At 41.6% G+C, this 14903-nt stretch overlaps 1 protein-coding gene and 1 long non-coding RNA gene across 2 annotated transcripts in view; one reads left to right on the forward strand and one right to left on the reverse strand.

The window, feature by feature from the left end:
• The window catches only part of UPF2 (UPF2 regulator of nonsense mediated mRNA decay), a 196899-nt gene that overhangs the window by 144520 nt on the left and 37476 nt on the right, over positions 1 to 14903 (forward strand). The window lies entirely within an intron of this gene.
• Positions 6202 to 14903, reverse strand: part of LOC140533523 (uncharacterized) — a 45178-nt gene continuing 36476 nt past the window's right edge. Inside the window, exon 4 of the long non-coding RNA XR_011976949.1 lies at positions 6202 to 6537. This is a non-coding gene — a long non-coding RNA (uncharacterized lncRNA). The remainder of the gene's footprint in view (positions 6538 to 14903) is intronic.

Below are 14903 nucleotides of genomic sequence, written 5' to 3' on the forward strand. Positions count from 1 at the left end.
GGATGGCTTGTTTTTTCTTAATATCTGTTAAAAAATAATGTGGTACTACCAATACTACCCTGCTTGTCTGTGTTCCCTTCTGAATTTCCTTCTACTCTCTTTTGTGTATTTTAAAAAATGTTTCATTGACACTTTTTTTTTTTTGATGCCACCATCAGCTCACTCCACTGCCTCCCCACCCAAATATGAACCCTCCCTTGTAACCTTTATAGTCAAGCAAAAAATGTATTGGATTCTGTTCCACATCTGGGGAAATGCCTTCAGTTCTAGACACTACATTTTAGGAAGGACATTTGTAAGCTGAAAAGGCAATCAAAGTGGTAAAGTGCAATCATAACATACAAAGATTGGTTAAAGAACATGTCTTCAGGTATTTGAAGGGCTGTCACACGAAAGGAAAATTGGCTTATTCACCTTGGCTCCAGAAGACAAGAGCAATGGGTAAAAAATTGTAAAGTGGTAAAGATAGACTTGATTTAAGGAAAAGCTTCTTAATAGTAAGAACTGTCCAAAGATGGAACAGGCTGCCTTGGGATATAGTGCTTTCCCCTTATGGGAGATTGTCAGTCAAAAGCTGAATGACCACTTTGGTGATATTTTGTAGAAGACATTCCTCCTCCTGTATGGGTTGGAATAAATAACCCCTATGGTGGGAATAATATTTCCTAGGTCCTTGCCATATAGGGTAGGCCAGCTTTTTCTCAAGCTATATTTCCTTCAGGTTAGGCTAATTATTTAAGAGCTATTGAAGCTGTCCTTGAGACTTGATTGGTTCAGATTGTTGATGTGACTTCCTGGTTGCCTGAATTCAAAAAGTTACAAGGAACTCTAATGCTCTCTAGGAGACTATGGCTCAATAGGATGACTGATGCTGGACATCTGTACTTTTCTCAATCACTGAATATCCTTGTTGGATATCTTTCTCCTTTGAGCATCAAGTAAGCTGCTTTTTGTTAATTATTGAATGACCTACTAGTGTTTCATTTCATTCCAATATCAAACCTAAATACCAAGGGACTGAGTCAGGTCCAGTTTATGACAGCCCCAAAGATTCCATGAGATACCTTTCAGCTCTGAGATACCATGATTCTGTAATGTCATTGGGAAACCTTTGTAATGTTCTAGGATTTAATGCAGTCAGCATAATATTATTCATTAACAGGAACCTCTGAAGGTTCTCAGTAATTTATTGGGCATCTCTCTTAACCCTGGCCAGGACATCCTTTATGGCAGTGGTGGATACCATTGGCAAACATGGTTCTCCATTTTATGCCTTCTTTAATGTTAAAAATCAGAATCATCTCTGTGATCTCGCTATGGAAGAGGCTCCTCTTTGGATGAGAGCCTTTAAGGCTGTAGTGTGCTTTATGAATCAAAAACATAATCACCAAACAATAAACATGATTCTCTACCTTTCAGTCAGTTGCATGATTGCAAGTCCTGACTTTGTGAGAGAACATTTGTGAAAACCTGCCTATTCCTTTCTCATATTTTTATCAAAGATACTTTGTGTTATGTAGGTAATTCTCAAAAGATTTTACTGAAATGAAGAGGTGAACATGTAGTTTGTAATTGATATCTTTAGATCACTTCTTTTGGGCTATTATTATCTATGGTTTGTTTTCCTTCCATTTTTTTTCTTTACTATCTTACCCTTTCTGAGATATTTCTGAAAATAACTTCTTTCAAAAATTTTGTAGCATTGCTGATAAAGATTGTGTTTGCCAAAAATGGATGTCATTAAAAGTTTTTGGTGAGAAATCAGGGATTAAGTGGACACAGGAAAGCATACATGGGTATCAGTGACCTACGTTTCAGAACTTCAGAATTGATGTTAAACTGTTTAGTTGTCAAAGCTAATTCACCCTTTGGGGTAGTCACAAGGCTTAGGTTCACCCCAAATTAGCTTTTCGAATGAGCTCATCAGCTTGTGAGTTCCTTGAGGGTAGGGACTATTTCTTGCCTCTTTTTAGGTCCCCAAACTTATTACATTCTAGTCTATTGATTGATTGGAGTGTCTGGGATTGAGGATTAAGTTTGTGACCTGGAAAAAGCTAAAGCTAAGTAAGTATCAGTGGCTGGCTATGTGGCCTTGCAGGCAGAGCCAAATGGAAAGACAGACCAACTAAGTTCATAGGATCAAAGATGGAAATCTGAAAGCACTCTCAAAGGTCACCTAGTCCAACCTCCTCATTTTACAGAGGAAGAAGTAGACCCAGAGAAGGGAAATGACTTGCTCAGAGTCACACAGGTAGCAAGTGTGACTGGGTTCCCTCTGAACCCAGTGTCTAACACCCTCTCCACTGTCTTCTTTTCTGTGGGTCCAGGATTTTCTTTTCTTTTTAATTTGACTCCACTGGTAGGACTTATACTGATTAAAAGGCCTGGTGGATGATTAACAAAAGTGACACAGATCAAGAATAGCTAGTGATCTAATTGCATATCTCAGAGCTGGATGGGCAAGAATCCAAACAGCAAATATTTTGTTTACCTTCCTAGTGACCTCACTTGAAGTCTTGCAGTTCTCTGGCCCAGTCAGCTGCTATTGAACTGCTCTCCCAAGCATTCACCATCTGAATTCTTACCTGGTGCACAAGTCATCTCTTTCTGCCCTTTCCACAACTTCCTCTTCTTTCTGTCTTTTCTACTATCTTTCCCCTTCTTCTCTCTCCCTCCTTCTCTCTCTTCTCTCTTTCTGTCTGTGTCTTTCTTCCAATCCCTCTCCTCTCTCTCTTTCTCTCTCCTGTCTTTATCTCTCCCTCTCTGTTTCTTCCTACCTTTCTCTTTCCCTATCTTTTCCCTCTCTCTCTTTCTCTCTGTTTTTTCTCTCTTTTCCCCAGCTCTCTCTTCCTAGTTCTCTCTTTCTCCTTATCTCTCTCTCTTTGACTCTCTTACTTGTCTCTTGCCTCTCCCTCTCTCTTTGCCTTTCTATTTTTCTCTCTGTCTCTCTCTCACCATCTTCCTATCTTTTCTCTTGCTCTGTCCTTTCTTCATCTGGTCTTCTTGCCTGTCATGCAATATCCTTCAAAACTGTTCCAATCTGAGGGGAAGGCTCGAGAGCTAGTTGGAGAGAATCCTAGAATTAATGGGAGCAGAAATTGATGAATTCTGGCTCTTTTTTGCCTATTCCCTCGTTGAGCTCCTGAGACCAAGAACCCCTTCCTGAACAGGCAGATGAGCCTCCCTTAATCACAGAGCAAAGGAAAGAAAAGGAACTGAGTCACTGGAGGGGAAACCCTTCATCTCCATCCTTGTGCACATTGCCAAATAGCACTGCAGCTAATGATTTACCAGCAGAGATTAATAATCTCCCTTCTCATCTTTGGATGGTCCCCTGAGGGGTCAAGGAAGGAAGGAAAGAAGAATCCTTAGAGGAGGTCAAAGGAGCATTTTTCTTGTATCCTTGGTCTCCCAGCCCTTGCCTGCACTCACTCCTCTCCTTTCCTAGCATTGTAAGATCTTAGATCCAAGACCAAAAGGAACCTCGAGGCCATCTAGTCTAATCCTTATTTACAGAAAGGCCCAGGGGGGTTAATTAACTTGACCAAAGTTAGTAAGTAGTACTAAGAGTTGTAGTAAGTAGCAAAAGTACGATTTGAGATCAGGGTTTTCTGATGTCAGAGCCTCTGGCCAAGTGTCTATTTCCCTGCACCCCAGCATCCCCTCCCAGCCTCAGCCCATCCTCATTCATTCATCATAGTGTGCTGATTTTCCTTTGTATCCTATAACCTTTTCTAGCTTCTTGGTCTCACCGACTTTTTCTCTAATTCAGCTTCTCGTTCTGCACACCCAGGGATGGGTGCTCATGTGTTATTCATCACATCCGATTCTGCAGTATCCTTTCCTGAGGCCAGCTAGCTGTTATTTTTTTAAACTTTTTTTCACCTCCACTCTGCTTTGTTGGGTGTCCCCTGCCCTTCATTCTTTCCCCTCCAAGTCAGATCTACCCTGAACTTCATTCCCTAACTTCATTCCTGCTTTCTCGTGGTCTTTAAAAACAAAACAAAACAAAGCAAAAACCTCAAATGGCAAAATTTCACACACCTGCCCCACCCCACCCTTCCTAAATCAATCCCCTGTGGGAGAAACGTTATCCTTGAATGAGAAAACACCCACAGCCCTGGGCTCCAACTGGACATTCAGGTTATGGGTGTGGGGTGGGGGTTTGGCACTTGCTAGAGGCAGAAAAACAAACGAAGATTTTTCTAGGGGTGTGGGAAAGGGAGGAAATGACTCAATCCATGGCAGCAAGTTTGAGGGAGGGGGAGAAGAAATGGGAGAGACTGGAGGGTGGGGTTGGAAGGAGAAAACTTGAGAGAGAGTGGGAAGGACAGAGAAAATATGGTAGGAGAGTGAGAAGGAGGGTTATTGGACGGAGAGAGACTGGGTGGGGAGTGAGGAAGAAACCATGGGGGTGGGCCAGGGGGAGAGGGAGAGAGAGATAGAAGGAGAGACTGTCAAAGGACCAGGGGAAAAAAATTGTGGAAAAGACCTAGGCTGAGCCCCTATCCCTTCTCATAGAGGAATCATACATCCTTAAAGAGAGGAAACTGAGGCCTTTGAGTTCCCTAGGTTCCATAGTAGTAAACCAGGATTGTAGCTGACGTGCCCTGATACTAAGTGAAGGGTTCATTCCACACCTTGTACATAGTAGGCATTTAATAAATGCTTGTTGAAGAAAGTTGCTACACAAAGCTACTTATTCTCCAGTCTTGCTTCTTAGGCTTTATTGGTCTTTCCATCAGGGCCCTTCAAGTGCCTGTAAGCTGTATCCCCAAGAGAAAGACAATGATAGAAAGAGTTGGGATGGGAGGGAAGAGAGAGGAAGCATTCAGTGGATCTGGCTTGCTAGGTGTGAGTTAGATTGGGTCATAGAGGGAGGGAAGGTTGGGGTTCAAAGGCCTCTAAGAAGGAAAGCTCCTTTTATCAGATTTCTCTTGCACCTTCTCTCCTGCACTTGATCTATCACCTAAAGAGATGAGGGGGCTAGATGTCTCTTTAGGCCAGACCTGGCCTATGTCTTAATAGTACTTGGAGTATTTGAGGATAGTCACCCAGTGTACGCTCAACAGGGAGTGATAAAAGAAGCTAATTTTAAGAAAATGAGAAACGATTTTGAGGGACTGGAATACAATGCTTGTTTATCCCAATCAATGTAATTTCAAAATTACATTGTTGATATATTATGATCAGACCCTACCATCATTTATTCAGTACCTAATATGTGCCCAGCACTATGCTAATTAATATGCTAACATCATGGAGAATCATGTACATAGAACATTGTTCCTTTGGAACTAATAGCTCCCTCTAGTATGTTGCACCTGAGAAGTTGTCTTCCTGAATGAAAGAATGAAAGATCAAGCTACCTGTAATTATTTCCCAGTCTGCTGGTGCGGAGATCACAGAGATTATGTAATCCAAGCATACTCCTCCTTTTAAAGAAGAAACAGGTTTAGAACATAGTACAGTGGGGGAAAGCTCTGGATTCAGAAGATAAGGGTTCAAATCCCATTTATGATGCTACCTACGTGATCTTAGACAAATCATTTGATCAGTCTGGGCCTTCTAACTCAACATCTACAACACAGTCCTATGAAGTAATCGGCCCAAGCATACATCTGGTAAGGAGCATGGGAATTCAAGTCTCCAGGCCCCAAGACTCTTATCAATACTCCATGTTGTCAGATGTCAGTGAAGAACTAAGAGCCCTGGCTGTAGTGTCAGAGACTTAAACTTCAAATCTAGACTGCTGCTTCCTGTCTGTGAGACCTTGGGCAAGTCATGGACCTCTCTGGGTCAAGGTTTCCTCTTCTGAGTATAATGGTGGGATTGATCAATAGGTGTTTAGTCCTTTAGTAGTCTCTTCAGAAGTCCTCTTGGGCTGGTCCCAGGCAGAGCAGATTAAATGCTCAAAGAACGGGGTCCCTGTTGGACAGTTCTTCATTATATACTAAATGATGGGGTTGTACTATCTGACTTAAAGATCCCTTCATCTATGATCTTATAATCCTTTAGTGGCAAATGTATTCTGGCTCTTTCCCAGGGCCAGGAAGGCTATATCTACCCTTCAGCATTCCAGGGGTAACTCTTTCCTCCAGTGTTATAGCTAGATACCACCTTCCCCCATCCCCCAGCTATTCCTACATTGATAGGAGCCAATAACTAGAACCCCAGTTCCATTTAACCACTTAACATCAATTCACTTTGCAAAGGTATATTTACTCCAAGGATATAGCAAGAACGAATGTACAGGCATTTCTTCCAGTATCTGTAGGGTGTAATTTCTCCTGTGCCCCCGTGGGTTTCTGGAGAGTAGGCTCAAAATTTAGATTACTTCCTATATATCATTGGTCCCACTGAGATCAAGTCCAAAGGAGGTATTGTTACCAGATGAGTCCTTATTTCAGCTTTTTTTTTCTGGCTCAAGTTCAGAAGGCTATTCCTTGGTCCTCAGGGCATCAATCAGGGCCAACTGAAAAACCCAGACTGGGAGGCTGGGCAGCTGACGAAAAGGTGTAGTTTTACTTCCTTCACCTAGAAAGGAAAATAATAAATTCAGAGGCCAAGTACCACGGCTTATTTCTTGGGAGGCCATATAACCTCAGAGGAGAGATGACCCTAAGGCCTTTCCTCTTAATAGCATGTTCTCTCACTGGATGAAGTTCAATGAATGAAGTTGATGAATGCCTCAAAATCAAAGGGACTCCCCTTCACCATGTAATTTAGTTGACCTGAACCTGTTATAGAGTGTCTCCAAGTGGTCTAAAGTCTCTCCAATGCATATCCCTGATACTTCATCCTTATTCTCTTAGAGGCAAACTCCCCAGCATTCTCTAGAGTCAAGCAAGGTGATAAAGTGTGCCCATACATTGTATGCCTATTACCATGGCTACTTGTGGAATGATCTGCATCAGGAATTCAAGTGCTTCATACGTTGGTATATCTCCACCTGGAAAAATAGCATGCCCCCTAGCCTCCTCCAGTTTGCTGCTGTTTACATGCATTCAGCCACTACAAGAAGGACACCTTGTTCTCCAGGGCTGCTGGAAACAAAACTTTGTGAGTGTATACATACACATATATATTACATATATAGAATTTGAAATTGCACAGATTTTTAGAACACCCTGCATTTATATGTATATGCAAATATGAGAGCTAACAAAATACTTCTTTACTCCTTGCAATCTGATTTCTGCCACCATTAAAATCACCATTGTCTCTCCATGACATCCTCATCATGAATCAACAAACCAAAGAATGTCACAGCTGGAGAATACCTGAGGAATCCTCTACTACAGAATCACAGGCTCTCAGACTTAAAGGGACATGAGAGGGCATCTAATTCCACCCAGACTTAAACAAAGATCCTCTCAATAGCATCCTTGAAAAGTAGTAATCCAGCCCACTGTGATATGACATGACTTGAGGGGCTTCAACATCCTAGGCACCTTCCTCTACAGGTGATTTGGCTTGTTAATATTCTTCCTAAACTTTGAGGGCTCAAAATTGAATGAAATATTCTAAATGTGGTCTTTCTATGGAAATAGGATGCTAACTCTGACCTCATTTAACAAATTAGGAAATTGAACTTCATAGAAATTAAGATCATGTGACTAGTAAGGGGCAAAACTGAGACTGAGTCTAGAATCAACAGAACTCTTGAGCCAACTCAGAAACTATTTTCCCCAGCAACTTCCATACCTAGATCCCCACTTTGGAGCTAGAAGCTGTGGAAGGCAGTACTACTACCCTTGTATGGACTGCCCTTGGTTATCATAGGACTCAGGGGGGAGACTCCAGTGAATTGGTTCTTTCTCCATCTTATGGCTAAGCAATTCTTACTTCCTGATTCTTTAATCTTTGTGATTCAGAGTCATTGGCTACCAAGGGGAAAATCTTTTTTCCTTTCTCTGTCTCCTCAAACTCTCATCTATATCCATCAGAGCTCTATCCTCTAGCTTTATCCTATCTTCTTCCACTGTCTAGTTGAGACAACAAGCACCTATTATAGGCCAACTGTGTGCTGAGCAACATTGTGCTAAGTTCTGGGGATACAAATAAAGGCAAAAAGTAATCCCTCCTCTCAAAGAATGTACAGTCTAATGAAAAAAACATGCAAACAATTATGTGGAAAAAAGATACACACAGGACAAATTGGAGATAATTGTAGGTGGAAGACAGTAGAATTAGGGGGGTAAAGAAAGGCTTTTTTTTTTTTGAGGCAATTGGGATTAAATGACTTGCCCAGAGTCATACAGCTAGTAAGTGTCTCAGGTTGGGTTTGAGCTCAGGTCCTTCTGACTCCAGGGCCAGTGGTCTATCCACTGTGCTACTTAGCTGCCCCTAGGCTTCTTGTAGAAGGTAGAACTTTAGTTGAGACTTGAAGGAAGCCAAGGATGTCAGGAGTATGAGATGAGGAAGGAGAGAGTTCTAGGCATTGGAGAGATCAGTGAAAATGTGGAAGTGGGAGATATGGACCTTGAGACAGGAACATCTAGGAGGCCAGCTGCTGGATCATAGATTATGTGCATGGAAATAATGAAGACTGGAAAGGGAAGGGGGCCAAGTTATGTAGAACTTTAAAAGCCAAATAGGATTTAATGTTTGATCCTGGAGGCAATGAGTAGCTGCTGGAGTTTATTGAAAAGAGAGATGAAGTGGATAGAGCAGTGGTCCAAAGTAAGTAGGGTTCAGATCTGGCCTCAGACACTTACTGTCTGCCCTGGGCAAGTCACTGAGACCCGATTACAAAAAAAAAAAAAAGGAAGGAAGGCAAGAGAGATGACATAGTCAAACTTGTGTTTTTGGAAGATTAATTGGCCAGCTGAGTGAAGGATGAACTGGAATACAAGAGACTTGAAGCAGGGACATCAACCAGCATCTAGTCGAGGCATGAGGTGATAAGGGCCTACACAAAAGGGATGATGGTGTCAAAGGAAAGAAGGGGGTATATGCTGTGCCCCCTAGAACTTGTTACTATCATTAACAAACTTTTCTCCATCTCAGAGCTCATTGTTTACACATTATTTCCATCTTCTGAGCTTGAAGAAACTGCTATCTCTAGAAAACACTGTATGCCAGGTTACCTTCCCCATCTTAGGGTCAGCTTTCTCTTGTGCCCTCTGACATACTCTTTACTTGTTGATGCCATCACTCTGAAAATTCTTGTCTTTTAAGCTTCACTGCATCTGTCTATATCACTCAGACCAGGTCCTTGGTGCTGTCATCCACCTGCCTCAAGGTCACTCACATGTTCCATTCTCAAGGAGATTAGAATTTGGCTCACAGTCTTGTTCTCTACTCCTACTACTTGGGGGAGGACCTCAATATTCACTGATATCCCCTTGAACTTCCCCATCTCCCAGTTTGCCAGTTCTCTCAAGTCCCATGCTTAGATTTTTACGATGCTATTACCGTCATCCATAACTGATATTTCCATGGTCTTGAACTCTGAAATTCCCCTCACCAATCATGATCCTCTACCCTATCTCTCCCTTGGCCTTACTTCCCCTAAACCTATTACCCATTCTCACCTTTACTTTATCTCCTTTATTCTGTGTTCTCCCAGTTGATCACTCCTGCTTTGGCCTCATTTTCCCCTTTTTACCAACTGAACCATATACTGCCCTCCACCTTTGAATCCTTTGTCCCTTTGTCATTCCATTACTGACACCTGACTGACCCTCAGTTATTGCCCTCTCTATTCTGGTGCTTATGCTGATCACCACAACTGGAGGGAAGTTACACAACTCTGTGCAGCTTGATCCACTACAACTCATGTTATTTCATTCTAACTGAGTAGGCACTGAAGCAGGACAATCCATTTATTCTTACCTGATTGTCTTTCATGCTCACCATAGTGGCTATCCCAAATGGTTTCTTTCTCAAAAAAATCTAATTTTACTAAGAAAATTGAGGCCCTCTGTCTTGAGCTCCTTCGTTCTTTCTTCTCCATATTTCAAAACCTTTCACTCATCCCCTTCTCCTTTGCTCTAGGAGAAGACCCTCTTGTCAAGGTTAACACTTCTAATTTTAATCCTTATCTCACCCCCTCCTCTCCTTTCAAGAGCTTGCCCCTTTGATTGTCACTTCTTTCTTTACCTGTAGTCTCTCTCTCCTGGTTCTTATCTTGCTGCCTAAAATCACACCTAGGTCTCCCCATGATTAAAAATAAAACCAAAACTCTTCACTTGTCATTTCCTTAAGTTATCATCTTATATCTCTCTTCCCTTTCATAGCCACACTGCTAGAATTTACCTTGTTGACTCAACTTCCTCGATACCCACTGATTTTTTATGCCGTGTTAAGTCTCACCTTCTTCAGACTCTACTATTATATTGAAATTGTTCTCTCCAAGTTTACCTTAGCTATTAAATCCAATGGCCTTTTCTGAGTCCTTATCCTCCTAGGGCTTTCTAAGGCTCAAGTACCATTTCTACACAGATAATTCCTGAATCTAAATATCTTTCTTTTCAATGCCAATAACACACTATCAGTTACCTTCTAGTTACCTCCATTCAGATGTTCCGTTATCACCTCAAATTTCAAATTTGGAGTGAGGACAGATCTGAATTTGAATCTTGCCTCAGATCCTCACTAGGTATGTGACCCTGAGCAAGTCATTTAACTTCTTTCAGCCTCAGTATCTTTGTAGAATTAAAATTGAATCTAGGTTTCCAGAGTACTGGCTCACTGTTCAAGCCTTAGTCTTAATCTTCTTGATTTCTCTCTAGCACTTGATCCTCCATTGACTCTTAAAACTCCCTCTGAATGTTCCAGAACAATACACCATCCTAGTTCTACTTCTCCAACTCTTCCATTTCCTGTCTCTGTAACTTGCTTTATCTTCGTCTTATTACCCTCAATGTGTGGATGTTCCTAAAAGTTGTGTCTTTAACCCAGTTTTCTCTTTCTCCATATGCTTTCCCTTAGTGATTTCATTTTCTCCAAGGGTTTCAGCTGTTGCCTGTAATTCATTGAATGTCACATCTAGAAAGGGACCTCCGAGGATACCAGTGTATGTGTTTAATATGTGTTTGTTGAATGAATGGTTAAATTAAAACACTCCTAAATATTTATCATTATTTATGCATAAACACTCATAAGTGGTAAGTCCTAGGGAGTTGTTAGCTGAGGCAAATATACATTAAGTGCTCAGAGGTACACAGAGCTGGTGTAAAAGGCAGGATCTGAATACAAATCTTTCTGCTTCCCAGTACAGCACTATGTCACTGTTTCTTTCATTGATTTAAAAAAAATGTTTACAACAATCATTGTAAGATTGCTACGATGGTTGTAGAAAAATTGTTAGAATACAAAACAACCTAACAATGTCCTATAATTGTAGGGTTTTGGTTATCAGTAGATACTCCATCACCAATCCTCAAGAGGTAGCTAGAAAGTCAGGAATTAGGAATCTCAAGATCCTACCAGAATATTAGAACTAGAATTTGGAATCCAGGAACCTGGTATAAGTTGAGTTGAGGGTGGCAGTGAATGGGCCCAAGTTGAGACCATCACGTTGAAATACATGCCCTCTCTGACCTTTGTTGGCACGATTTCTCTCTCTCATCCTTTTCTGGAGTCTTTTTCCCTCCCCATAAAAGGATAGGAACAGGGGGAAGGGAAGAAGGGGAAGAAAATTTGGAACTTTTGTCAAAAACTTGCGGAACTGAATGTTGTAAACTAAAAATAAATAATTTTTTTTTTTAAAGGATAGGAACTTAAAGTGGACTTCAAGGTAGGGAGATGTTGGTCTCCTAAATTCCCATCCAAACCAATCAAGTAACAGTTATTCTTTAAACTTTATTTTATTGAGATTTTTTTTTTAAATCACCTGCATTTCTGAATATATTCTTCCCCACTCCTTTACCTAGGGTACCATCCCTTCAGTCTGTACTTATTAAGTGCCTCCTGTGTGCCTGGCACCATGCTAAGCACCAGCCATACAGAGATAAAAATAAAACTGTCCCTGCCTTCAAGGGGTTTACATTCTATCAGGGGAAACAATGTATATACATTGTCTTATAGAGAAAATAAAGGCAATGTAATTTTCAGGAGGGAAAGGCATGAGCAGCAACGAGAGATATGAAAGTGCCTACAGAACAAGTGAAATGAGCTGAGATTTGAAGAAAGATGGGCATTCTAAGAGGCGAAAGTGAGGGGGGTGTGCCAGGGGACAATCTATCCAGAATCATGGGGATGGGAAATTGTCATGTGTGAGGAACCAAAGAAGGACCACTGAGTTCATGAAGGGGAATACTTTGTAATAAGCCTGGAAAGGAGGCAAAGTCAGCTTGTAAAGAGTTTTAAACGTCCAGTAGAAGAGTTTAGCTTTGCTCCTGAGTGAATTGGGAGCCACAAAAGCTTAAATGAACAGGGGAGGAATATAGTCATAACTGTACTTTGGAAATATCTCTTTGGCTGCTGTGTAGAGGATCAGTTGGAAAGGGGAGAAAGGAGATGGGTATGCTAATTAGGGGACTATTGCAATAATCCGTGAGGGAGGTAATGAGGGCCTGAATTAGGTTGGTTTTGTGAGTAAACAGAAGAGACAACTTGGCAACTGGATGGATATGTGGAATATGGACATGTGGACTTCTTCTCCCCTGAGAAGAAGTGTATATCCTTCTCATGTCAGCACTTAGAGCATAGTTCCAGCTGCTCTGTTCTGGTTGTGACTAAAGAAGTATAATGCTCCCTCCCTCACCCCTCCCCATACTGGGAGTTTGATTCCACAGAAGGCTGGCTACTAGTGCCTTCAAATTTCTAGGGGTAATCATGTGGGTAGCTGTCTAATGCTAGCTCAAGAACCCCCATCAGCGTGCTGCCCCTTAATAATCAGTCAGCAGATTTAGATCATTAGCAAAGGCATTTACTCACATGGCATAAAAACAGTAGCTTCCCAGTGCCAGATGTACAGTTTATCACAGATATACCCAGAAATGGGGGAAGAAGAATGGGAATAAACTTAATATACAGTGGTAGTGAGGCACAATACATACATATGCATATATACATGCAAATACATATACATACAGACATACATATGTATGTATATGTGTATGTATGTGTATGCATATGTGTATGGAATATATGTATGTTTATATGTATATGTATGGAACACATGTGGCTAAGGCAATTCGCAACTCCACAACTGCAGAATTGCAATGATTTTTCTTTCTCTCCAGAGAGACCTTACAACATTCTTATGGTAGTGACAATGACTGTATGGGCCAATATGATGCTGCTCTGGGCTACATAGTTCACTTGGTGGCTGAGTTGGCTCTCCACCAGACTGGGTTTCTATCGAGCTGGGCAGCGGCTTCCAGACAATGCCAGATGACTGAGCTGCCACTAGACTGGTGCCAAGCAAGCTATTCCGCCTCTAGGCCTCAGTTTCTCCATCTGTAAAATGAGAGAGTCCCTTCCAGCTCTAGACCTATGATTCTTATTTATATTTGTATAAAGATAGATTGATAGATGAAATACTTATTAAACACAATGTACCAGGCACTGTGCTAAATTTTGAGGATACAAATTGAAACAAGCTTTATAGTCCTTACCCTTAAAGAGTTTACATTCTAATGAGGGAAGACTACCCATAAAGGGATGTTGGAAAGGAGAGGGGGATTCTCCTAGCTGCATGGTGAGGAGACAAGATGACAGAAAAGTATCATGGAGCCCTGGACCTGGGCAAGATAAAGCAAAAGCTTACCCATTAGAACCTTGGGAGTTGGGGTAGAGTCCTGTTGTCCAACTTTTTGCTGATATTCCCTCCACCTTAAATTGACCCTTGAGCAGAAGACATATACCAAGGACATAGTCCTCTGGACCTGCACTCAGCATCTTTCCACCTAGGTTGGATCTAACAGCTTGTAGCTTTCTGGCACAGCCTTCAAAACCCAAGTGTTTTCTCCATGCCACAATGCGGCATTGAAGTAGGGCTTTGTTGGAGGCCAGAGAGATTCCTAGGAGAATAGGCTACTGCACAGAATTCCTAAGGGTAGATTGGCTGCTACTGGACTCTCCCTTACTCCTTCTACACATTCAGAAAGTATTTTTTTCCCTTCTCTCTTTCCTTCTGGGGAAGTAGAACCCTGCTGAAGTCAAGATAGTACTGCCAACTTCTTAACTGATTGTAGGAAGCATGCTAAGGGACCTTCATTTTGGTAAGGCAATTGTCTCTTGTTTAGGCCTTCTGCTTTCTACCAGGCTTTCTGTTTATCCAGGCCAGAGCTACCTGCTGACTCCTGTTAACTTATTAATAGCATCATACCAGTGGGTTGCATCTGCCACTCAGAATACTAAGATTCTTCCATATCCATCTCCCAGGTGAGAGGCTCTGGATAGGGGTGGGAATCTCTCCTTTCCTTTTGGCTCTTGGAGTAATAGAAGTTCTGGGTAGTAACTGTACTTAGGTTGATAAATGTAAAAGCTAGTGTTATCAAATTCACAAAAATGTATTGGAGAAAGGAGAAAGGAAGACTGGAATAGGAATACAGAATGTGCTTTACTTTGTGCAGTATGGCATTTGTCTGTGTAAGGGGCATGGAGGGATGACTAACTGGTGAGGGCCCACTTCTTATATCATGTGTAACTATCCTGGAAGCTGCCTGCTTCCAGTCTAACCACTTAGTAACTCTGGTTAGCCTCCTTCTGGTCATTAATGGCTGAGGAGTTGTTGGTGTGTGATGATGAAAAGTATTCGGATTGGCTGTGAAGCTTGAAGAATCTATGACTCAAAAAGTCCTGCGCTTTAACTGAATGTGCATACAAAAGATGTCACTTGTTCATCTCTCTTTCCCTGGTGCCTCTGAGTGACTTTTGATGATCTTTGAACTGCCAAGTGGGAGAAGGGCTGACCACATTCCCTGACATGGCAGCCATGTGTCAGT

The sequence above is a fragment of the Notamacropus eugenii genome, chromosome 3 (genome assembly GCF_028372415.1).
Source record: "Notamacropus eugenii isolate mMacEug1 chromosome 3, mMacEug1.pri_v2, whole genome shotgun sequence".
NCBI classification, from domain to species: Eukaryota; Metazoa; Chordata; class Mammalia; order Diprotodontia; family Macropodidae; genus Notamacropus; species Notamacropus eugenii.